The following is a 24,633-nucleotide window of genomic DNA, read 5'->3' as shown; positions in this document are numbered from 1 at the left end:
CCATTCTTTATGAATTGTCTTTTCAAAGAATGTTACTGGCTCTTTTCATTTCAGTCCTTCGTCTCCCCAGCCTCACTTCTCATCCAGTCTTGCTTTACCCATGGTCTGTTCATCCACTGACATCTGTATTAAACTGTTGGCCACACATATGGCCATTTCTATCAATCAAAGCTACAGGCATTAACTTTGGAAGATGTCTCAGGTACTTGCATTCCCCTTGGAAATGACATTTTCCAAAAAAAAATTACAAAGCTCACAAGCCTGTACATGTCATGAGGAAGTACAGCTTGCTGGATTCCCCAGTTACAGCCAATAACTGAGTTAGCCTGTCTTTAGCAGCTGGAGGCATTAGTGTTTGCCACAACAGCATAAGCAAGCACTGATGCTAAATGATATTTTGCTTAAATTTTGTTCTCATATGACCAAGCTGAAAACTTTGAAATACCTTTCAAATGGCATTGCCATCAAAAAGAGACACTGCAAGCTTATGCTGCAAAATATTTATTTTGTCAACATTTTGCTGATGCTGCAATTAAGTATAATGTTATTTAGAAAGTTTTTAAGAAGTAATATCTGTGAGTAGGAAATTGTGTATAGAAGTCTTTTACCAATGGATTTTTATTAGAGTAGATTTCTTTGATCAAGTTCTATGGTGAGGAGACTATACCTTTCTCTCTGTATTGATTCTGTGAAGATAGTGCTGTAGATATGCAAACAAACAATCAATCAAACAAGAATTTATCCAAATATGTCAGTAGCATATTATGTTATATAATTTTCCTCTACTCTTTTTTCATATTCTGAAACACTAGGAAAGCCTCATTCCTAACTTTCTGGAATACCTTTGGCAGACTACCTCTTGTCATTTAAATGAATGCTGAAAATTGGCAGCAAAAATTATTCAGCTTGTTGAATATATTTCAGGGCTCACTCAGTGGTTGTGCTTGAATTTGAGTTTACTCCACTGGCAGAAAAGGCATCAAACAGAGTGAAATGTTCCTCCACTGTAGCAAATCAGGAAGTGCTTTTAATGTGAGTTGCACTAATTTACAGTGTCTGCAAGTTGTGTTCCAAATTTTCTTTTCCTTTTTGTTTTCATGTCAGAGTTTCTGAGGACAATAGAGATTCAATAAACCCAGCTCCAGATCTGTTTCACTGAAGGAGTACGCAGAGCTGCTCTAGTCAGAGGGGTCCGAACTTATTTATCTAAAGTCTTTTTCAAAAACACAGTCACACCTTCTCTTAATCAGTTTTATATTTTAAAAAGAGTATTGAAAATTAGAGAATAAAAGTGCAAGCTTGTTCAGGAATGTAATTTTTAAGGCACAGATCTCAGGAAATACATCCTGTCTCAGCTTCCAAAAGCTCTTTTCTACGTTAATATCTTCTTACATTTCCTGTAGCTTTTTTCCCTGCCCAGATAACCTCATCTTGTGTTTCCATTACCTCATGAGTTCTGTTTTACTCTGACCTGTTTTACCCTGGCCTTCATTATGTTTTTGTTAGGGGATATGTATGACCATAAGCTCAATTACACAGCTTCTAAATGGATGATTTGTATTGTCTCTTATTAGAATCACAATCTATTTAAGCACCAATTCAGCCAGGCTATTCTTTAGGTTTACTATGTATGGGCAGCATCTTGAAGGATTTTAGTTGTTTTTCTCCTTCCTGAGTCTCTCAAGGGTTGTAGGTAATGCAGTGCCCAAGTGGTGGATAGGGCACGTACCAGTAGATGGTGCTGAAGAACACTCAGCATGTTCCCGAGCTTTGGGTGTCGCTTCCAGCAAGTGGCTGCTGGTGGTATAAGCAGCTGAAGAAAAAAGCAATCTGGATTTTCATCTTGTTAGAGTAGATTAAAAATCATGCTATTTTCTTGCAATGTTGAGTGAAGAACTTTCAGGGAAAAAAAAAAAAAAAACGAAAAAGAAAACTTTGCCATCAAAGACAGGCTGTTTCTTCCACTGCAGACCTTACATTGGGACCTTCACTACGCTCTTCTTTCTTAAAAAAAAATACAGTTTTTCATATCCTGGTATGTTTTTTTTTTTTTTTTTTTACTCAACCACTGCTGCTTCCTTTTTAATTTCTTTACATCTCATTCCAGGATATGAGACTTTCAAGCATGTGGCAGCCACTGTGCACAAGATCATTTTGAGAGATTCACGTATGCCAAGCAGTCAGAAATACAAGTGCACCTTGGTCAGATCCTCATCCCTCTCCCTTTAAGTAAATTAACACCGAAACACTTACCTTTGTATGACTTTCACTGTGTGGCCTAGTCAAGGCTAGGGACACACTCATACATTTTCACCCTGTACTGAATTGGAGATCTTCACTTTGATAGACAACAGATAACATCACTGTTCTTTATTCAAAACCTAGAAGTCTTGAGGCAGGAGGGTAGGTTTTGGATGAGAGAGAATGGAAAAATAGGGAAGAAGCACACTTGAAATAATTTAGATTGCTGATGGTTAAATACATAAATTTGGTGAATGTGATAGAGGCCGTTTAAATGAGTGACTCTTGCTTTGTCTTTTATTGTATTCATGAATAAGAGATTCGGGGAGCCACTTCACCTGCATCTGTTTTTATCCTGATTCAAATCATTATAGAATGAAGGAAGCCAGAAATGCTGCCAATAAAATATTCAGCTCCATGAGACCTTTCTGTTGTCTCTTAGGGGACATGGTGTCATTTGGCAAATTCAGATCAGTTAAGTTCAGAAAATTCCTCTATTCCTGTCTGACAGAGCTGCCACACACACACATAGAGCTCTGCACCCCGCTAGGGAGATATCAAGGGAAAGTGTGTCACCAAGTCCCCAACAACTCACATGCTGGCTCAACAGCGCAACTCTCTTTTCCCAGCTTTAACATGTTACCCAGGAATATGACATATTGCAGATGAGACCAAGGCACATGTTTATTTGTGCTTCAGGGGTGACAATCTCTGGAAGATTCCCCAAAAATGTCTTTGTAGTATAAGGATCTCAAAGAGTTGAATTGCCTTCATTTCAGAAGACATGTTCAGCTGTAGGAGTGAGGATTAAAGGGACAGATGCATAGCCAAGGAAAGCTTTTATTTAACTACTTCATATGAGAAGAACCATCTCCACCAGCTCCTGCCCTCTGGGCACAGGGCCAGGCACAGCTGCTCTCCAGTTCCACCACCAGTGCTGAGCATGCCATGAAGTACAGAGAGGTCTTAGCTGAGCTTCAGACACTCATCTGCACTGCTCTGCTACAGCATTCCTGGGTGCCAGGGCACCAAGGGTACCTAATATTGAAATGCTGTATCTCAGTATTTAGCTCTTGGGCTATCAAAGAGTGCTTGAGGGATGTAGCAGTGTTACACATGGCTTCTAGTGCTGTTGGGAATGGCACATTTCCCATCCCAGAGCCTGCAGCACTCCTGGAAAAGTTCCTCTAACACTTGACAGTGATTTGTCAGCACCACCCACACCTGGCAACCCTTCTGTCTAGTTCTTCATGTGCAGTGTTCACACCATTATCCTTCATCTTAGAGCCAAAAGGAGGGGAGGACTCATTCAGGCCTAAGACCAGACCTGAAGATTAACAGCCTTCCACATTTCTCACAGTTTTGCAACTGCTAAAATGCCTGGGATTTTCTTTTTAAATACTTAATTTATGCTCTTAAGGGAAGAAATAGGTATTTCACATTTTGTCTAATGAAAGTGACTTTACTTACTCTGTCAAAAATAGTCCTCTGGATATATGAAAGCTTCTGTTCCTGTCTGGTTTACAGCACATTGTTTGTAAGAAAATTCATCAGTGGCAAAAAGCATGGTCTTGTCCAGAAGCTCAGCCCATTAATAACACACAAAGATGCACTGTATTCTGCCAGGCAAAAACACCAGACAAGCTGGAACCCAGTATGGAAATATTTAATGATTTTTTTTCAGTAGAAGAGCCAGCTACTGTATTTCATTAAAAGGGAGTAGGATTTTAAGTGAAATAACATAGATTTTGTAAAATGTGGGTATTATAGTTTACACTGAAAATAATTTGGGTTTGGGTCACTGAAGCTTAGCTATTATTGAAAAAATTAATGTATTTTCATATATGATGGCTCAGAGAAACATGTCTGGATTAAGCTCAATATAGCATTTCCCTTAAATTTGTATACATGTGATCTGATGCTGTTCTCATTCTATAATCTATACAAAAACATGGGTAAAAACATGGGGAAGTTTGGAAGAAAGTGTCAATTTGGTCGAGTTTTTCTTCCATGAATGGATTTTAGAAGATGCTGTGTTTTAGCTAGGAAGATCTACTGACAGCTTTTCTGACCTTTGGCAGTAAGAGAAGATACAGAGAAACTGAGCCAATCGTATAACTGAGAGCTATAACAGTAATCTGAGTCAAGTTGTAAACTGTACTGGAGGTGTTGTATTGCCATCAAAGAGTTACTGCTCAGAATAGCAGAGACTAAATCTGTGGGAATTTCCTGGGCTGGTCAGAATCCTGGCTAATCAGTAAGAAGTGATGACAAAATATGACCAAGCCAAAAGAGTCATACCTCATCTCTGCCTTCCACCACTGGAAGTGACCAGACAATGGAGCAGAGTTGATATCAGATTTACAGAGCTGGATATATTTGGCTTTTACAACATTTTGGACATATTTAGAGCTTGTTCTACAAATTCCATCTGCACTTCTACATGTACATAAACAGATACACCTTGAAACATGCTTGTCCAAGCAGTCATGTATTGTCATATGAAAGATTTCTCAGCTATACATGGAATGATGCTGGCTGCATGATTTGGCTTAGGTTATCTAGTCAAATGCTGTAACATTACACTAAAAATAACCAAATAACCTATATACATTTCTTACTAGAGGCAAGTATCTCTAAAATGGAGGATAATTTTCCTTTAATTAATTTAATCGTATTGTTCCTCCCACAGTGCAAGCTGAGTGTATCTTTAAATGTGTTTTCTTCTCTTATGTCTCAGGTATGCTTTGGGGTTCAAAATATGAGGGCAATCCCCCTGAAGATGATTTAAGGCCCTCTGTATTCCTCTCAAAATATTTTGATCCTTGGGAAAATCACTCTTGTAAACTGTCTTAAAGACAAAACTTACAGTTTCAGGTTAACGTGTGCCAAACTGATTTGTCTACAAAAATGAAGGCATACAGTGTAATGGAAGAAGATTTCCAGGCAACCAAGTGTCATGATAACTGAGTGCCTTATAGCACAATCTTAGAGGCACTAATGCACTGCAAGATAAAGTCCCACCCTTCACAACTCTCAGGAAATGCATATTATATGTGCTTCACAATCTCTGTCTGATTTACTGCTGATATTATAAAGTGCTCTGTAATCTACATCCAGGCTCCAACTGTACTTTAGGAGTACCATCAAGAAAATTAGCATCAATTAGATAGAGGAAAGATGAAAGACTCTAGGAAGCATTTAAGACACAGTAATCATGTTTCCTAAAGAGAGAGACAGAGTGTGGTCAAATAAAGCTCCTGAATGATTAGGTCAGAGGCTCCTGCTTTGCAAGGGCCAAATGCAATGAAAAATACTGCAGCCAGAGCTGAGAGAAGGACAGCTCTACTTACTATTTCCATCCAAACCTGCTCCCTCTTCCTCCCCTGCCTGTCCTTACCACAGCCACGGCCAAAGGCTGCGAATTGGAGGCACCCTCTGGTTGAGTTTGTGTTCCTCAAAAGAAATGCTTTGATCACACATAATCTCTGAGGTGTCCAAAATCTGGGAAGTAAACAGCAGAAATAATTGCTTTCCCTGGGGTTGTATTCTAATGGTTTAAAGTGCAGTATTTCCCTGTACTCAGTCCAGCTGCAGCCATGCGCTGTAGGTAGCCCTATGGAATGGTGAACAAACTGAGCACCAGTTCGCCAGAGCTGTTCCTGCAGCAAGAGGGGAACTAAACATTGTCACCAGAGGACACAAGGAAAAACGATGCACCACAGGTATGGTCACGATGAAGAGGCTAAATTATTTCCTCTGTCTCCAACATTTATAGTTTTCAAAAGGTGCCAGTGGATTGGATGGTGAACGTGCCACCTCTCCAACTACACTGGACAAACTACCAGTCCATCAAATTTCTCCACCTCTGTGAAGGAATGCAAAACAATAGGTTATTTACAGAAAGTTGTATGAGAAAATTTTCTACAAGTATGTAAATTCAGAAGGCTTTAGAAAATCTTAAAAAATCAGGGCGACCAAACATGTACATGAAACAAGACTTTTGTTGACACTTCATTCAGTAGATCATGCCTACATTGGTGTCGGGGTCGGGTTGGCAAGACCCCAACAGTGTGAAAGTCCTTTTTCCCTAACCCGGCAGCCAAAGAAGAAGTCTGGAAGGTGTGAAGCTGAGTTTTCAAGGTTGTTTATTTCTTCTTATCTAAAATACTTTCTTTCTGACCTGCCGAGGTCCAGCTAGTACAGAAGCCATGGCAGTTTGCCCTGAGCCCCGGGCGTCTCCCACATTATATACTCAAAATTACGTGTACGATGTTTACAATTCCCATACCAATACCTAAAATCTATGTTGGACAGTGTGTCCTTATCATAGACCAATAGAAAAGTGTCACTATCACACTGAGACATGGAGGACAAGAAGGAAGAAAAGGCTAGGGCACGCCCAGATTCCTCCATATTGTATCCCTGAATTACATTCTAAAAAAACCCAAAATTCTACTTTTCCACCCTGTGTCAATTCCCTTATTTCACTACTTGAGCCCTTTTGGCTTGTAATTCCTCATATAAGGTTGGCAGCCTCTCCCATGGGCTAAAATCGAAGCCACAGGTGTTTTTGGCTTGTTGCCAAGGTCCCTGAGCCCCCTGCCAGGGTCTCAAGACATCCAGAGCAGCCAAAGGGATGTTCTGGACTCCGACACATTGGTATACAAGCTCTCCTGTCACCAGAGAAACTATGAGCAAGCTGGAAGTATCCTGCAGAAATTACTCCAACACTGATGGTTAAATAGATGCAAGTCATATTGAAAGCAGAAGAAAGGAGAAAAATAATATTTACAGACATTGGGATGGCTCATGTGAAGTGTCTCCTGTTCAATGTAACTGACGTGAGCTGGGGATTTGTCTGAACAAAGAGAAGAGTTAAGCGTTCAGCTTTCAGTGTTCTGCCTTGGCTTTGGTTCCCAAAGTGTCCCCCCACCATCTGCAGAGCTATTGCATTTCTGGTGTGTGGTTGTCATCATTGCTGAAAGAGGCGAGTTGGTGCTGTAGAGATGACGTGTGTCTTGCTCTCGTATTTGTTTTCCTGTGTTTACATTTAGAGCGGTGCAGTGTAGTCTGTCTGCTTTACCACATGAGGTGCATGATGGCACTGCAGCCTGAGATCAGAGTATGAGGGTTCAAGTTCAGAGACCCACATTATTTGTGAAATCACTTCCACTTGTCTGGAAGTGCACAATGAGTGTAAAATGCTGCATTTCCGGCTTGAAAGCAATTTATCTTCACTTTTCTTAACAGAAACAACCATGTAAACTCTTGAGAAAACCCAAGCTGCAGACTTCCAGGTCAGATAGATCAAATTCAATCAGTACTTGATTAATTAAAAATTGTCCTTTATAATGCAGGTTAACTACTAAAATCTTTGTTCACATTTACTCAGTTACATAACTGTATCAAATTATTAACTGCCAGTAGAAGACAATGTGCTCAGAAAGCTGAAGTCTGATCTTCACTGTATCATTGAATCAGAATGTAGTGTCAGGTAAATCTGGTCCACCCAAATTACTCCATGCATAAAATGGAAGTCACTTTTATGTCAGAGAGGATAAATTAGTAAATAATTGATAATCAGTAGATAATTAGTTGATAATCAAGTGTGCTTTGAATCAAAAAATGCAAAATATTATTATCAGCATTAAACTTTCCAGTAGGATATGACTCAGCCTTCAATGTTTAACACTTCATGTCACTATATTTGATTTCAATATTTTAATATAATTTTTATTTTTGTTTTATTAGACAAAATTAAAAAGCCCTTTACCAGCCATAGTTTGGTCTAACAATAAAATTGTAAGTGACTTTGGCACCAAACTTTAGAAATTAAAAACCAAAAAATTCTCATTACAGTTTTAACATAAAGGCACTATAAACACTTGAACACAGAATTAGAAATCCTAGCTGACTTTGCCCATTTCCATGCTAAGCATCCCATTCTAGGAATTAAGCTATATTCTGGAAATTTAACATATGTTGGTTTGCTTTTTAATCTTTTTTTTTCAGTCCAGTATTCCTTCACTTATATTTCCTCACTAAGTTTTTAAGTGCATACCAAAATGCAGAATCTACATTTAAAATTACAAACTTTTTTTTTGTTTTTTTTTTGGTTTTTTTTTTTGGTTTGTTTTTTTTTTTTTTTTTTGCAAACTAGACACTGATTTTGTAGACAGTTTCTCAAGCACTTTTGAGCCAGACTGCTCTATCTTTCCCCCTGTGTCACTTTGGATGTCTCTATATATAGCTGGCAGGGTAGGAAAGCATGAACATTTTAAATGGTGCTATAAATGATGCTACAATATAGCTGCCAACATAGCCTTTCACTCTATATCTATGAAATTTACTACATTTCATAAAAAATGGTTCCTGTAATTCTGTCCTGCAAACAGAATGAACACAAAGTACTATTAAATAAGTTAAAAAGATAAGTTATAAAAAAAGACACACATAAAAAAGTACATTTGTTTATTTTTTAATACCACGATTTGTAGCCTCACCTCAAGGTTTTGTTCAGATTTTGCAAAATGTTGGGGTTGGGAAGGCTAAATTAAGAAACATGATACCAACTTCTGCTTAAACAACATTTAGCACAAAAGCCTCACCGTAGCTATTGCTGATACGTGTTTGTGCAAACAGACACCACACTGATGAGAAAACTCACACTGACTGACAGAATGCACATATGGAAGGATTCTTACAGCTATTTTTGATGTGAATAAAACTGCACAGGAACTGATGATACGTCAGAGAGACCTGCTGAATATCCAGGGACATGGGGAACTTTTAAGAAGAATGAAATACAATACCATGTGCTGTTTTTAGAGCAAGGTATGACACAGACTAGGTAGAAGGTCATGCAGAGTGTATCTAATATCAAGGAATAAAAACAACCTCAACATTTTTATTACTTAGATTCTTATGATTTGGGGGAGAAACTATCTTATTATTTTTGGATGCCTGAGTTCTGCAATTACATGAAATAAATTGCACAGTAAACCAGCTCCTGATAAAATTCTAATTGGTATCATCTGTTTTTCTGACTGCTTTTACAGATCTCAAAGTAGCTTAGTTGGGAAGGGAGCTGGTGTGCTATAAAAGTAGTTATTACTTTAAATAAAACATTTTAGTCAAACAAACTGACTAAATTCCTTAGGATATATGATCTTGGCAAAAGATGATTCTCCTTTTTCAATGTTTATCTTTGTTGCTCTATAATAGTGTTTCTGGGAAAGAATGGCTAGGAAACCCCTTTTTGACTGAAAATTCAGAATGAAAGTGTTAATGAAGCAAAACCATGTAATGATCATAAATGCAACCATGATTAAAAAGTAATTATATCTATTTACCTTGATCACATATATGGAAATGATACCAAGAGCCATATTTATGTACAAATCTATCCCATACCTCCATAAGCAAAGGACATTGCGCAATCCAAAATGCAGAGGGTTTTTTGAGTTTTTTTCCAGCCCTAGCTCACCAAGCACCAGACAAACACATCCTCAGTCATGAGAAAGCCATGGGGCAGCATGTGCATTTTGCACAGAAGGCTGCATTCCATTCATGCACTGAAATTAAAGCTAAATAGAAACCGGAGTTCCTCCAGGCAAGAACCATAACTTCTAATTACCAAAGGTAAAAGATAAACTGAAAAAAACAAACATTCTTTCAGATACTGCTAAAATTATGATGTGAGTCTTAGAAATATTTATCTTTCCATCCATGAGTGAACATTCTTCGGGTAAGTTGGAGTTTTTCTTGGATTCTTGTTGCTGTTTCACAATCATCTAAGGCTTTATTTGTAGTCTTAGTTGTGCTTATATAATTACATAAATCTAAAGAAAAATGGAATGGCTGATTATTCTAAATTCCAGTTAAAATAAGTCAATTGAAAAAGGAACTATACTTCAGTGTTTCAGCTACATTTCAGAGGGTCATATATTCATGTGCTCAGCAGGCCACAGAATGATCTTGTCATAGGAGATCATTGGGATTTCTGTGAGATCTCAAATATAATTACATGTCTGATGTGGACTCACAATAAGCCACAAAAGGCAGCAGTGTCTAAATCTCTGGTAGTCCTGAAAAAACCTTAGAGCTGGGTCAAGTGAGAAATGAGACCATCTCCAATGAGAGCTTGTCTTTGAGAAAGCACTCAAGAAACCAAGTCTAATTAACTGGAAGTACAGTATCAAAGTTGATTAAATGTGCACTTGAGGATAGGACCAGGGACCAGGTGAACTCTGCAACAGATGCTTTATCTCTATGTGGCAGCAACATACATATCTTTGGGGTTTCCTAGATCTACTGCCTCACCACAAAGCCCAGTAATTAAAGTTAATTCTTTCTGTAAGTGTCAAACTGATTGCACAGGTCCAAGGTGGCTGTCTAATGCATGCGGGGTACATCCCGTGCTTCCCAAACTAGCAGGCATTGGGTGAGTGAGGTATAGATCCATACTGTGTGTCCACACACAATACAGAAGTCTTTGACCTCTGTACAGAAGCCAGGTCCAAAAGTGTTATCTCACATGTCAGTTCAGGGCATGTGCAAAACACCATCTGACCTTTCACCATGAATCTCTAGGAAGGCTGAAAATCCCAGATAAATATAGAAAGTGATAAAATTTGCCCAGGCAAGATTTCCAGGTAGAAAGAAAGGGGCACATGTTGGGAAACAGAAAGCAAACAACAAAAAAGGGAATGTGCTAGGAATGGCAGTTTTGCTGGATCATTCACAACGGTTAATGCATGCTATTGCTGTTGGAAATTAATAAAATTTTCAAAAGTCCTCCTGCACAAGCATGTCCTCCTAATGGCTACTTGTCACAAATGAGTGCTTTAAGGTCACGTAAGGAATCATGTTAACAAATGATGTAATCAAAAGTCTGTGTTTTGATTATGGACAGAGCTGGATCAAACTAAATTCAGATTCATTGCATATTTTACATGATGACAGTCACCTTCTTCTGTTGATCAGGTCAGAAAGGTCTTAAAGGCATTAAACTGTATTAAAGGCATACAACTGCAATTTCTCTTGTTTCAGATTAAATAAAACCTTAGGAGGAATAGCATAAAACATGCTGTGAAATTCTCTCAGTGTTGTTCATAATGAAAACCAAACTCTTACAAGATATGTAATAAAAAGTACAAATCATAGTAAAAATGCATGCTGTTTAAAAGTAGAAATAATTTTCAATCTTTTTGGAGTAGTGGTGGTACCAGTAGGTAAACTGAATTTTGTAGGCAGAATCCTTTACAGAGCACAACAGATCTGACTCCACTTTTTCAGATTACAAACTGAGTAACAATAGCTCACATCTTTTGCACATGCTTTCTGCTGTGCTCCACAACAAATTCTTGTAGGTGAGAAGTCCCTGATCTTTTGGCTGGTTTCCAGTTCCAGGATGCTCACTTTCCCTTTCAGTGTAGGCTTGAGGCAAAAATGGCAAAAATGGCAAAAAAAAAAAAAAAAAAAGTGTAGGAAAACATTAAAACATTCAAGGAATCTCTTGGTACTGGGTCCTGCTCATTAGTGTGTTATTGTGTTTGGACTGCTAAAAAAAGAAACAAAGGCACAAAGTCAAAGCAGGTCAGAAATCACTGTATTTCCATACTGTAATATGCACTGTATGCTGACATGGGTAGTTTAGCTAGCATGCTCTTCTCCTTTGGAGAAAACATTCTCCATCTAGTAAGAATTTGCTGCATGTTGAATGCCTCCCTACCACTTTTGAATATCTGGGCCAAGAAATGTGCAGCTGCGGGTCCCAATACACAGCTGGAGCAACATTCCAGTAGGTTCCTGCAATGACTCATCAGCTCTGATCCTGTTCACCGCTCCAATTAATGAAAAAAATAATAGCTGCAAAGTCCAGTTTTAAACCTTTTATCCAGAACCACTTGGCCACTGCTAAAAAATTAGTTACTTCCTCTGCTGTACATGGAGATTCAGATGTTTTGCAGAGAACACTTTAAAGGCATATTAATCTTCACTTAAAAGTTGATTTTCATGTCAGTGCCTTAGCTTAGTGTGCTACATTAAGGACTTGCTTTTAAAGTACAATGTTATCTACTTAGCTCAGACTCTTTCATTTCCTTTTTTATTCATTCCTTTGTGCAATTGTCCAAATATAGGGTAGATTAATATAAGAGAAAAAAAATATATATGTAAAAGAAAACAGGAATTAAGTTATCACCATCAGTCTGAGATTTTTGATCTGCACCTTCTTCTTCAAACTAAACTGATGTAGGGCAGACACAAACACTGTTTCTTATAAATATCTACGATCTTGATATTATCGCTGATGTTTTTACATTTCAGCTTCCCTGAAGCCTGTGGAGTTTCCTTCTAATTTGCACTATGCTTAATGAAAGCAGAGTCAGCCCTTTAAAAGATCATAATTATATCAGAATCTGGCCTGTCCCCATACTTACTCCTTTTCTCCTTAACCTAATAGTAACAAAGAAGAGCAGTGGGTAGAGGCTTAAAGCATGAGATTTTTAATTTGAAGGATGATGAAATGGTAAATTATCTCAGCTTTTCCCTTCTTTCAATTAAACAACACAAAATGCCGCATTATTTGATTATGCCATTTTCTTTATAAGACCCGTGTTGTGGAAATGAATACTGATAGTCACATTTGATTGCTGACAAAAAGCATATTAGTGAAAGACACAGTTACTGTTGAAGTCTTGTCCCAGGAAATCATAGGAAATTCTCTTTTCACTCTTCGAAACTTGGAAAAACAAACAGAGAATGCATAAGACATAGATGACCTGATAAAAGTTACACAATTATTGTCTAACTGCAGAGACATTTAAGAGGAAACACATAATAAATCTCTGCAGTCAGCCACAGATTTAATCCAGTCCCCGTTTCCCCTCTGAGGTGCCCATAGCAGAGCCATGGTGGGGCCGATGCCAAACCTACCCTCAGTCACTGCAGCAGATGCCTCACTTCACTCCTGGCAGACCCTTACCACATGGCCAGAGGGATCCCAGCACATGAGGGGGACTCCTGTTCTGCTCCAAACCCCCCAGGGTTGCACGCCATCACTGCGAGGAGTTCTTATGCAGCAATCAGGCCCTGTTCCCTGTGGCCTGTGCCCTATTCCTACCCACCCACTGTTCCCAGTCTACCCCCAGTTACAGGCACCAGCTGCAGAGAGAGAAAGGCTGGTAGTAGAGGGTCGTATCTGCTGGAAGGTCAAGAATCACCATAAGGATGCTGGAAAGAGCTTGGATATCTTGAGAGAGATGCAAACAAGGGCGAGGTGTGGCTTGTGTTTTGAACCTACAGAGGGGTGACTCTCCCTGTCAAATCCAACAGTTGTCGTATAACCAGCCTCAGGCCTGTCTGAACTGGTGGATCCAGAAGCACTTCCAATCCCCTGGGTCAGGGCAGCCTAGGCACTTCCCAGCTGCATACAGGACATAAACTCAGACACATGCTGTCTCCTCCCTGCCCTGGTTTCTGCTGGAAGCAACATGGAAACTGAGCAGAGAACTGCCGTGTGCTCAGGGCAAGATGACAGCACTGTGGGGACATCAGGATCCTCACTGGATACTAAAGCAGGCATCTGTCCTCAGCCTGGACACAGCCTAGATGTGTCAGATCCATTTACCATGGATACTTGTGTTCCACAGGAAATGGGAAAGATCCTTGGAAATCAGTGGGGTGAGGTTGGTTTGTAGCAGTTTAGAGCCCAGGGTGACCTAATGGTGCTGCAATTCCACATACTCACATTCCTCAGTTCAAACGCACCATGAGCTAATCGATGATCCATTTGTCTCCCCATTGGATAGCAAATAATAGGGGTTTAGATGCCAAATAGGAATGTGGCACAACAGGGGAAATTTAAAGCTTTTATTTATTTGGGACTTCCCATATTGATATCAGCAGTGATAGGAGGGCCAACTGAGCAGGAAGGATATTATGGGCTGTTGCCTGCTTTCTGCAACCAATTCCTTTCAAATCCATGCAGGATGTAGCCTTGTCATCCTGTTTGAAAACTTTCTTTGCATGTTGGAGTTTTCAATGCTAAGAGAAAAGGTGGCCAAAGGGTTTCTTATGGCCACAGGGATCGGGATCACATAGATTTGTGAGGATGAGCGTCACAGAGTAACACTTTATGTCATCCTGCTGGCTCACTGCACCTGTGCAGGCATTGTGTTTTTTAGGAAGTGTTTCAGTTTACAACATCCTGTTCTGTGCTGCTGAAGCCACAGCTATTTACAGCACATGGAAATACTACAAGGGCTGGAATGCAGAAGTTCAGTGTTTCTTGATTCTTCCCTAGTATAGATTGTCATGTCTGCACCCACAGAAATTACTCTCTAGCTGGAAGGTGATTCAGTTCAGATCAGTATTTACCTCTCTGGTCAATAATTTCCTTTCAGGTAATTCCTTTTGAGGAGCATAAAACTCTTATTATACCCTGCATAAAATGAATTCCCACCACAGCAAGGCATGTTTAATAATGTCATTGGCACTATGTTTTGGTAAGAGAATTTGATGCCCCGTCAGGACTTTCTGTTTAGGGCCCATTTTGCCAAATCTCAGCAGCGAAGTATCAGCACATTACACAGAAGTTAATAATGAACTATAAAGCTACTGCTTGCATGCTGCATCATTTTAGCAGCTTGGTTTTAATGACATTTTCCTTTCTACATTTTTATTTCTAGTTCACTTTGAAGAGACAGCATATTTCAAAAATTATTTCCCTGTTAATACTGTCAATTTGTCAATATTGTGGGGGTTTGTTTATTGTAAATAACAGTGTAATTTAAAATTAGTTATAAAAAGCTCGCTAGTCAATATGCTCCAAACTTGTCTTATTAGATATGTTGCCAGGCAGAGGGCTACATGAAATCATCAATTTTCCTTTGAGCTCAAGTGAGATGTTAGATTGCCTCTCCCAGGCAAAATCCCTGGGACTGTTCCACAGAAAGGTGTGCTAGACATGGTGACTGACTTTACAGACAAAAACTTTAACTTCAAAGTTTGCATTTTAAATATCCAACAGTTTTTCAGATAAAAATGACCCCTTATTTCTTGTTGGTCAGTGTGTGTGGAGGGATGGGCTCTGTGAGGCCTGAGAGCACCCCAAACACTCTGGAAGCCTTGTAGGGGGGTAGACCCATACTCTGACAGGCTGCACATCACAACACGGGTCTTTGACAGAATCACATTAGAAGGATTTGTCAGCACTTGCTCTGTTTCACAGCTTGGAAATGCAGTTCCATGCAGAGAGGGCATTATTAATCAGCATGCAATTTCTGCAGGATGTCATGAATCACAGGTTGCAGGACATCCTCCTGAAAGGCTCCATAAATTCTGACTAATTTTTAAAATAAACACAAGACAATAGCAAGCAAGACCAAACAAAGGTAAATATGAAAGCACTGAAATGCAGAAATAGGATCCCATCATGTCTCCTCCCAGCTGATACCTTCCTCCCTTCTCCCAGCCACTGAAGTGCTGAGAGCTCCACACCCCTTCAGGAAGGATTGTGTCTGCATCACCATCTGCACATCCAACCAAATTGGAGCCTGAGTAAATCTTTGCTCAGGACTTCAGGAACTGGTTGGCTGTGAGCAAACACTGAGTAAGACCACTTCCTTTCTTGATGGAATTCACTAAGGAATTTATTGTAATCAGCTCTGGCATTTTTCTTCAATGATGCATTTTTTTAAGCTGGACGTGTCATGAGAGAGTCATCACATGACATTTTTCCATGGTTCCAAGGTCTTGATTTCCAAAACTGCATAAAATATACAACTGAGATTTGCACTTCAGTTAGTAGTCCAGATAAAAATAGAATACACTGAGTAGAAAAGTCACCTCTTCATAGACAGAAATACAAGACAACCATGCATGGCTGGAAATCCAAATCTGAGCACTAATACCCTAGCTTTAAGGTGATGTAGCTCAACCATTAAACTGAAGATTAATGAGCCTACTTCAAATATTTGTAAGGAACACAAAGCTGATGGGAAATAAAGACACTTTCACGTCTTAAAAATCAGATCAAACTGGAGGAAAATTAGATACTGGAAGCAATTTCATTTTTTTCTGACTTATAGTCTTAAACAGACACACAGAAGTCAAATATAATGATTCATGCAACAAATTTTATAAGTATTCAGAAAGACTGAATAAACAAACTGTTTCAGAGCAGTGTGGTTCTCTGTTCTCTACGGAGTGCTAGCTCAGATTTGGGAAGGTTCATTATATTCCATATTGGCTGCATTTACAGGACGGCTTGTAGCAAACTTCTGCACTTTTAAAAAATTAATCAGACATTATCAATTCAAACCTATAATCTGGTTTGGGTTAATGCATACCTCTGTGTAGCAATCTGAGAGTGGGTTTTGGAGGTTTCAGAGCACTGGCCACTGCAAGTAATGAATATTTTGCAACAAAACCACTCTCTGTGTTTCTAGTAAACTGGCAGATGTTACTAACTGCCTATTTGTTCTACTTCAGAAGTTCTAACAGACAGAATTAAGTTTAATACACCTACAGTAAATGACATATAGGGAAAAAAAAAAAAAAACAAAAAAAGAGGTCAACATTTAACATACCAGGTCCCAAATAAAAACTTCTAAGTGTTGTGGTTACTTAAGAAAAACAAACTACGTCATTCAGCAGAAAGACTGTTGATTAAGGTTTGGTACACATCTTCTTCAATAAAATATGTATTTCAGTCATATCAGTTTTCTTAATAGGTTACTCTTAACAACCCAATAATTTTGCTAAAACAGAATGGGATTTAAAATATTAGCTAAGTGACAAAATTCCATTGAAACACAAGCACCTGATTCTGGACTATGCTAGTGCAGACAAAATTCCTACCTGAATTAACTGGGTGTTTTCTTATTACACTTACAATGCACCATTGGCATGTAGTTAAAAGCCAGTTGTAGGCTTTTTACACATTTAAAAAGATTAGTCCCTTTGCTTCCCAAATGATATTCCAAGATGGGAACATATTTATGTACGTGTGGGATGGCAAGGAAAGGAGAGAAAGAGTTAATGATAGTTAAATTCTTCATATGAAAGGACTTTTGTCTGAGGATCAAAACCCAACACTATTTATCACCAGCAAATGAATTTTTCCAGCACTGTCATATTTTTATCTGATTCAATTTGATCAGTGTTTTAATCACATATGGTAAGTTGTTTGTTTAGCCAGACGTCAGGCCATCTAATTATATAACAGAAGCATTGCAAAAAACATTACCATAATTCATGTGAAGATTATGAAAATTAAAACACACGTACCAGTTATATTTGTTACTACGTTTCCAGATATTTTTCTGCAAATGCACTAGGTGTCTTATGAAATGGAGGTATCTTTACAAAAGATATTTCAGATTTTGCCATGCTAACTATTTTAAAGCTTTTTTTTGTATCTTGTTTATACTAACACTTTTCAATCTAAAATAAATAATAAATCTTTACTGTGTGTAAGAAAAAGATGTGTCCTGGGTTAGCTATTTCCATCTTCCTCAAATTGCAAACTCCAAAAAACTTTCCTGTACAGATCCATACCTACTGACAATAAGCATTCTTTTCTTAATTATCATCATAAGACCCTCAGAACTGGGCACCAGGACCCTACAGATAACAGGTTCAAAACAAGTGCTTCAAAAGCAAGGTAGCAACTCACTTCTCCTAATCGCTTTGGGGACACTGGAGAACAGGAAAAAAGTCAGATCTTCACAATCTTGGGGGTCTTAGTGGTTTCAGGCTTGGTTTGTGGATTGTGTAAATTGTGATTTAGATAATATTTGTGGGATTGTGGAATAGGTAATTTTATTTTGCATTTTAAATGCAGATTTTGATATAGCTAATCACATTTGTGAGAAGAAATAAGTAGAGGCAGACTTGTTTTCAATCTACAAGGCAGGGGACAGGAGCTGCACACCCATGGTAACATGAGGAGATACAGAAGTGCACACTGTAGTAAATGCATAGAAAAGTCAACCTTATGAAGTGCATTTCTTTAAGTGATGCCTGCATATAATTTCACACCAGCATCACATCACTGACATTAACAGTTATTCTCAATTTACAGTAAAATCAACTGACAATAAATTTCTTAGTCCTTAAGCAATGTGCAAAAGCCAACACAAGAAAACATGAATCATTCCCTTGTTTCTGGTAGGAACAGAATCTCAAAAATATGTTGATGGCAAAGAAAATGGGTAATTGTTGATTTTTAGTCAGTTCTAAGCACATGAACAGCAGAGCTCTGCTGAAGTGTATCTACTCTGGTACTGTATTCAGTTATGGGCAGACCGCGATGTCTGAGGTTGTATTTACTGGTTTTAACTGCGTGCTCAATTGCACAATTCTGTGGTGTGCTGTGGGAAAACTGGTCTGGCCTTTGTGAGTACCTGTACAGATGAGACTTTGTCCCATAAACACAGTAAACTACTTTCAGCTTGGCATGCTGCAGTTTTCTCTCTGCAACCTCTGTTCCAATCAGTGGTAAGGCAGGAATCCAACTTGGAGCACTGATCTGTTCCAGCTGTTGGCATTAATGCAACCTTCATTATGGAACCAAGAGGTAAATGCAAGACATGAGACACATTTGAAGGCATTTTCTCAGTGTCTTCTTGTTAGCCAGCAGCATGCCTAGCTAACAACATGCAGACATGGGGGCAGCTGATGCAGATTTTCATAGCTGTGAAATCCTATACTGCTGATCAGTGATGCTGTGGTAAGGCAGCGAGCAGAAAGCAATGAAACAGCCTTGTGCTGCAGACTAGAAGGGGTGTCAGAAGAATCAGATTTACAAGAAGAGGAGGGTTCCATTAAGCTGTTGGAAGAGCTTTCCTCTTTACTTATCTAGTTAAGATGAAACTCCCTACCTCTCTCTGCAACCTCTTCTTTCCAGCACTATAAACCAGAGTAGAGCTCTATTTCTAATCCGCATGAAAAGAAGGAATATAACCCAATTTGGGTTGTCCTGCTGGATTTGCAAAAGGTGTTTACAAAAGAGTTTCATGGAAGTGAAACTTGGGGAGCAATTGTTTAGCTGAGTGGGAAAGGTATGAGGAATATGGGATGTACACGTGATATCTGGATTTGAGACCGAAATCTACACTGTTACCTTTGCTTTATCCTCTGTGAACTCTCTTTTTCAGTAAGTGAAGGTCATGTAAAACGACTCTTCCCCAGCCCACATCCACACCCAGCCGACTTCAGCATTTCCTAATTAGGTTATATTCATTCTTTATAATGTGCTTGTAATAGATGTGGTACTGTAGTGTAATCTCAACTGATATTATTCACTTCCCAGGAATGTACAGCTGAAGCTGCTCTGCAGGCTCTGACTGAAAACAATGGGTGTGCAGCTGACAAATAGAAGTAGCTATTTTACATGCCCTGGTCTATTTGGATGCCATTGTTTAAGTTATGTCTGCTGAACAGGTATTCACATTAGAAAAACAAGCACCATTACAATTTTCTGATGTGGCAGCTATTTTTGAAACTCATTAAAGCCTGCTAGAGCTTTTCCCATGCAACAAAAAACTGGAATTGCCTGTTGTAATATTGGCTGGCAGTTATGAATGGTTTCAGCTCACATTTTGTAATGAAGAAGTGAGCTCATGCTATATAATTGTGGGCTATCCCCAAGAATATTTTATTCAGCGTTATTGTCAGACTAAATTAAAACCGCCAAACAGCCCAATTTCTCAAGATGCCAGGTGCTCTCAACTCCCACAGCAGTTAATGGAAGACTACTCAGCAGTTTTAGAATTAGTCCCTAAATGCTGATAGTGATGCTCAAATTTTCATATTAAGCAAGATAATTTGCAGAGCTGTTGTTCTTCTACTCTTATTTTTCCTTGTGAGTATTCATTGAGAAAAGTATTGTTTATTCTATTTATTCTATCCATTTATTACATTTGTGTGAGCTATTGCCATATCCTTTCAAATGACTTGTGGTTTACTTTTCCTTTGTAAGTTTAAAACAAGCATTAATGTCCTTTTATTGAAAATTACTTAGTGATGTATTTGAAGCTGCTGTTGATCATAGACAGTGGCACATGTCTAGCACTAGATGCTTGTTTTCATGCCCTCTCGCCAAACACAGTGGAATTTTTGTCCTCATCTCCCTGAGGTGTTCTGCAAGGAAAAGGCTCTGAGCTTAGAGGACCAAGAGAGCAGATGAAAAGAGAAAGGAAAAGCTCTTTGAGGCAATCAGTAAACTATCACCTTCTTTCACTGGCTGAATCACCACATCACTCCATGCACTCCTCCAGGCATTACTGAGCAGCCTGGGAAGACTTGGAAGATTGGTCCACACACCCATCCTTCCACTTGGCATTTTACAATGCAGTAGGAAAATGCAGACTAGGAAAGCCGAATCTTGTGCAGTACTGGAATATCAAAAACAGTTGAAAGTCAAACATCCATCAGTAATGTGTACAAGGCCAGGCAAAACCCTTGCTCAAACTGTGGGTCAATTAGTCCTTCTTTCCCCCTGGGTCCAAAGTGTTATCACCACAGAGGACAATGAGTTAAAGCCAAGTATGGTACTCTGGAAATCAAAGGTCATGGAACAAGAGTTGAAAAAAAGGGTTCCAAATAGTATAAGTCTTTCAACACTGTTTTCTAGGTATTCTGTTAAATATCCCACTGGGAGGCTTCTTTTCGTCAAACTAAACCACATTTCTTTGGACTCTCTTTTCTGAGTGATTTCAAATATATAAAGAATTTAGATGAAAAACAGAGCTGTATTTTTTCATTGTTTAAAACATGGTAGTAAATGTTCACTTCTCAGAAGAGTGATAGTGATTTTATTTATAGAAATTCCCAAAGTGACAGTTACAGAAATAATCTGTGGCAAACAAGTTGCAGAAGACTTTTTCCCTCAGTCAGATCATATCCTTGCTTTCCAATGCTGTGTAATAATCTCCATGAAAAGAAGCTTTATTATATAGCACTGATCATTGTTTTCACTTGGTAAGAGCAAACACTTGAGCATAAAGTTGGGGGAAATAACAGCCTCCTAATAGGATTGTTATAAAGAAGATGGTCTCACTGTTCTCTGGGGTCATTGAGAGAAGAAATTAGACTGATTTGCAGCCAAGAAAGATGTAAGTTGTGTATCTGTTGGGAAAACAGAAAAAATACAGATAGTGAAAAAATGAGACTATGGATCTACCTCAGGAGGTTTTGGATTTTTCTACCAGTGGATGAATTCAGGAACAGAGGATAAATGAAGATGTGTAGGATATCTCAGGTATGTGGTTGACCAATTTGCCTACAGTGCCACAAGGATCTGGGAGAGACTGTGAAAAGTGAGATTTGTATACATTATGCATTAGCCCATTTTAGGGAATTCTAAAGGGGCTGCAACTGCCCTGGAAAAGAGCATGCCAATAAGTGCTTGATCCTCCATCAGGGCACAATGTGGAGTAGATGACACCAAAGTCCCTTCAGTTCTGACCCTACAGTTCTATAGTAATCTATAGTACAGTCACTCTCTGAAGTAACTTATCAGAAATGCTTGGATGTGTGTGCATTGGTAATCCACATCAGTTACTAAAACAGAGCCAAATATTTAGACCATTCCTAGATAGTATTGCTAAATGCTATTAGCAATAGTGTTTCAGTATGCAATCTTCAGGAACCCTGGAAAATGGAATTTTTGAAAAAGGTATTAGTCACATTTTCTTGTTTATGTTGGTAGTATGAAGATTTTACATTAAATGATTTAACTTATTAGCTGCCAGAGCTTATGTTAATCATGTGTACTTTAGGGATCATAAAACCTTTTAAACAGACAATTTAAAAGCAGAGCAGACTGCTTAACAATCCTCACTAAACTCATGGTCTAACTCTAGCTGAAAGAAGAGCAAAAGCACCACACACTTAAGTTGGCATATATAAATAAGCCAAATATTATGATGAATAGAAGTTCTCCTGATTCAGCAAAGCACTTAAACAGATACTTACTTTAAACTCCAGTTTTAATTCCTAATAAAAGAGGTCTGAAATTAAAAGGAGAGAAGGCCTAAATCTGTGGTCAAAAGAGACTTAACAACAGAGGATCCCATCACTCCTTTCAGGTGATCAATTAAAAATCTGCATGTGTTTAATAATTCTGATACTTTAGCTTTGAAGAAGTTGAAGAAATTAATAACTGAAGTTCTCCTAGGAACCTTGGTTCTGCCTCTGGCCCCTACATGTGTATGCTTCAGTGTTTCCCATAACATGCTTAGCTGGGAAAGAGATTGGTATTTTTTCTGCAGAGAAACTAGAACTTTGCTCTAAACCATTACTGCCTTAAAACACAAATGCTATTGATGTGTACACATATCACTTTCCTATTAATATGTCCTTTGCTCCTACTTAAGAGAATAAACCAGTATCATTATGGCCTATGATGGCACACTTGGGCGCAGTGCAGAGGGCTGCAGCCTGGCTTTGATGACCTTGGGATAGCTAACATGGAACTTGAAAAAGTAAGAGCAATGATACAAGACACCAGAAATGGCATGGCTGTGTCTTCAGGCCAAACTGGCTTTTAGGGCTGGAGTAAAGCAGTGAAAACGTGCATGGGATAAAGACAAGGGGAAAAGAAGGAAGGAAGAATGAAAAGCTGGAACAGGTGCCACTGATCAGAGGTGCAAGAGGTCATAACATGAAAGGGCACAAGAGAGAAACTTGAGTAAAACCAACTGTGGCACAGTACAGTGGCCCACAGGTTTGCCCACAGCTCTGGAGAGAAAAATCAAAGAAATATTCAGAAGAGGCAGGGATGTAACATGACTGGAACAAGCTTTTGAGTGAGCTACTGTCAAGTGTTGCCAGCCTGTTATTATAGCAAATGAATCCATGTGTTTCTTTTGTCCTCAGAAACAGTTGTGTGGATTTTCATCAGCTTCAGCACATGGCGCCACACACATGCATGCCCACACACATGTCCTTTCTGAACTAAAAGGAAGTAAGAGCAATGTCATCCCTTCAGTGTCCCTTTTAAAAATTTTAAACCACTTAAATTAGGTTCCTAAACTAGAAAGTAGTCTCAAGCACAGAGTTGGTAGAAGAAAGGTAGCATGGAGTGCATTCACACAGGATAAATAATTGAATAATGGCTAGGTTGGAAATGTATCCAAAGAAGCCAGGAATTATTGCAGAATTCTTTTTTCTTTTGCTTACACAAACTTTATAATAGCTGTTTTCTCTGACTGTCCTTTTATATAAACTGGGAGCAGCCTCTGGGCTGCTCTCAAATTTACTTTGGCTTCTGCAATAGCACTTAAGAATTACTGGAACTGTGCAGTCCCTGGCCATGCCTCCAGTACTGTCGGAGGCCAGGGCACAGAGCCATCCCCATCCCCAGCGGGGCTGCTGCCTCCAGCCACCTGCTGTGTCACTGCCTGCTCCCACCTGGGAAGCCGCGCACTAGGCGGGACGGTTTGCACAAAGCCCTTGCTCCCATGGAGCAAGCAACTTCATCCTCGGCTGTTCAATTACATATGGAGGGCTCGTGGGGTTTTTTATCATTGTGATACATAAATCAAAGAGTTAAAAATATTTTCACACAATTGAAAATATTTCAGCAATGAGAAACCATGAAAAATGTGAAAGGACACTATTTTCACCGTAAGTTTCATTTCAGATAGCAGGATTGGGCCATGCATGGCATGATGCTTCTCACCCACAGACATCATCCTCTATGCATAAGGGCACAGTGGTCTGAGGGCACACTGAATATTACAGTCTCAACACCTTGAAAGGAACGTGTTCTCTGAATTTGGGTACTGTATTTACAAAAAAAAAAAGAAAATAGAATTACCCTGTGGTAAAGTGCTTTAGGGTCAGAGTGCTCCAATGCAAAGAGAGCAAAGGGGAAAATTCTCTCACCCAGATGTGGGTATGTAAACATATTTTAAACTAAGTATACACGTTTACATACAATGCATCCACTGTTTAGGCTGATTTTAAAACATCATATGTAATGAAAATTATGCAAATATCTAGAAAAATACCTTAGCCTGGGTAAGGTATATACCACAGTTAATATTTCAGTAAGGGCACGTGCAGTGCTTGTATGGCAGTGCCAAAAGTAACATTTTGAAAAATGACCCTTTGGTAAAACTGTCAGGCACAGAGTGTTGCGTCCAGGTACCCCCCAACAGAAACCTTTGGGAGGATGTCACTGCGAGAGGTGGCCCAATGCCAGGGTCTCTATCTGGATTAACCAGAGAACTTGTAAAAAATTTAACATCAGCACAGTATTTATGGGCTTCCTAGTCAGTAATCTGCTGGACTGCCAACAGCTATTTTGAGCCCTTTCCAGTTCTGGGCAAGGCAGTTTCACTTGTATAAAACAGACGGGCAGGTGCCCCTAAA

At 39.0% G+C, this 24,633-nt stretch overlaps 1 long non-coding RNA gene across 1 annotated transcript in view; it reads right to left on the bottom strand.

The window, feature by feature from the left end:
* Positions 1-1,667: 1,667 nt before the first annotated feature.
* Positions 1,668-24,633, bottom strand: part of LOC137469951 (uncharacterized) — a 66,187-nt gene continuing 43,221 nt past the window's right edge. The window contains exon 2 of the long non-coding RNA XR_010996822.1: positions 1,668-1,813. This is a non-coding gene — a long non-coding RNA (uncharacterized lncRNA). The remainder of the gene's footprint in view (positions 1,814-24,633) is intronic.

Source organism: Anomalospiza imberbis, chromosome 3, assembly GCF_031753505.1.
Source record: "Anomalospiza imberbis isolate Cuckoo-Finch-1a 21T00152 chromosome 3, ASM3175350v1, whole genome shotgun sequence".
Lineage (NCBI taxonomy): Eukaryota > Metazoa > Chordata > Aves > Passeriformes > Viduidae > Anomalospiza > Anomalospiza imberbis.
Note: the sequence above shows the minus strand (reverse complement) of the source record. Positions and strands in the feature narration are given on the sequence as shown.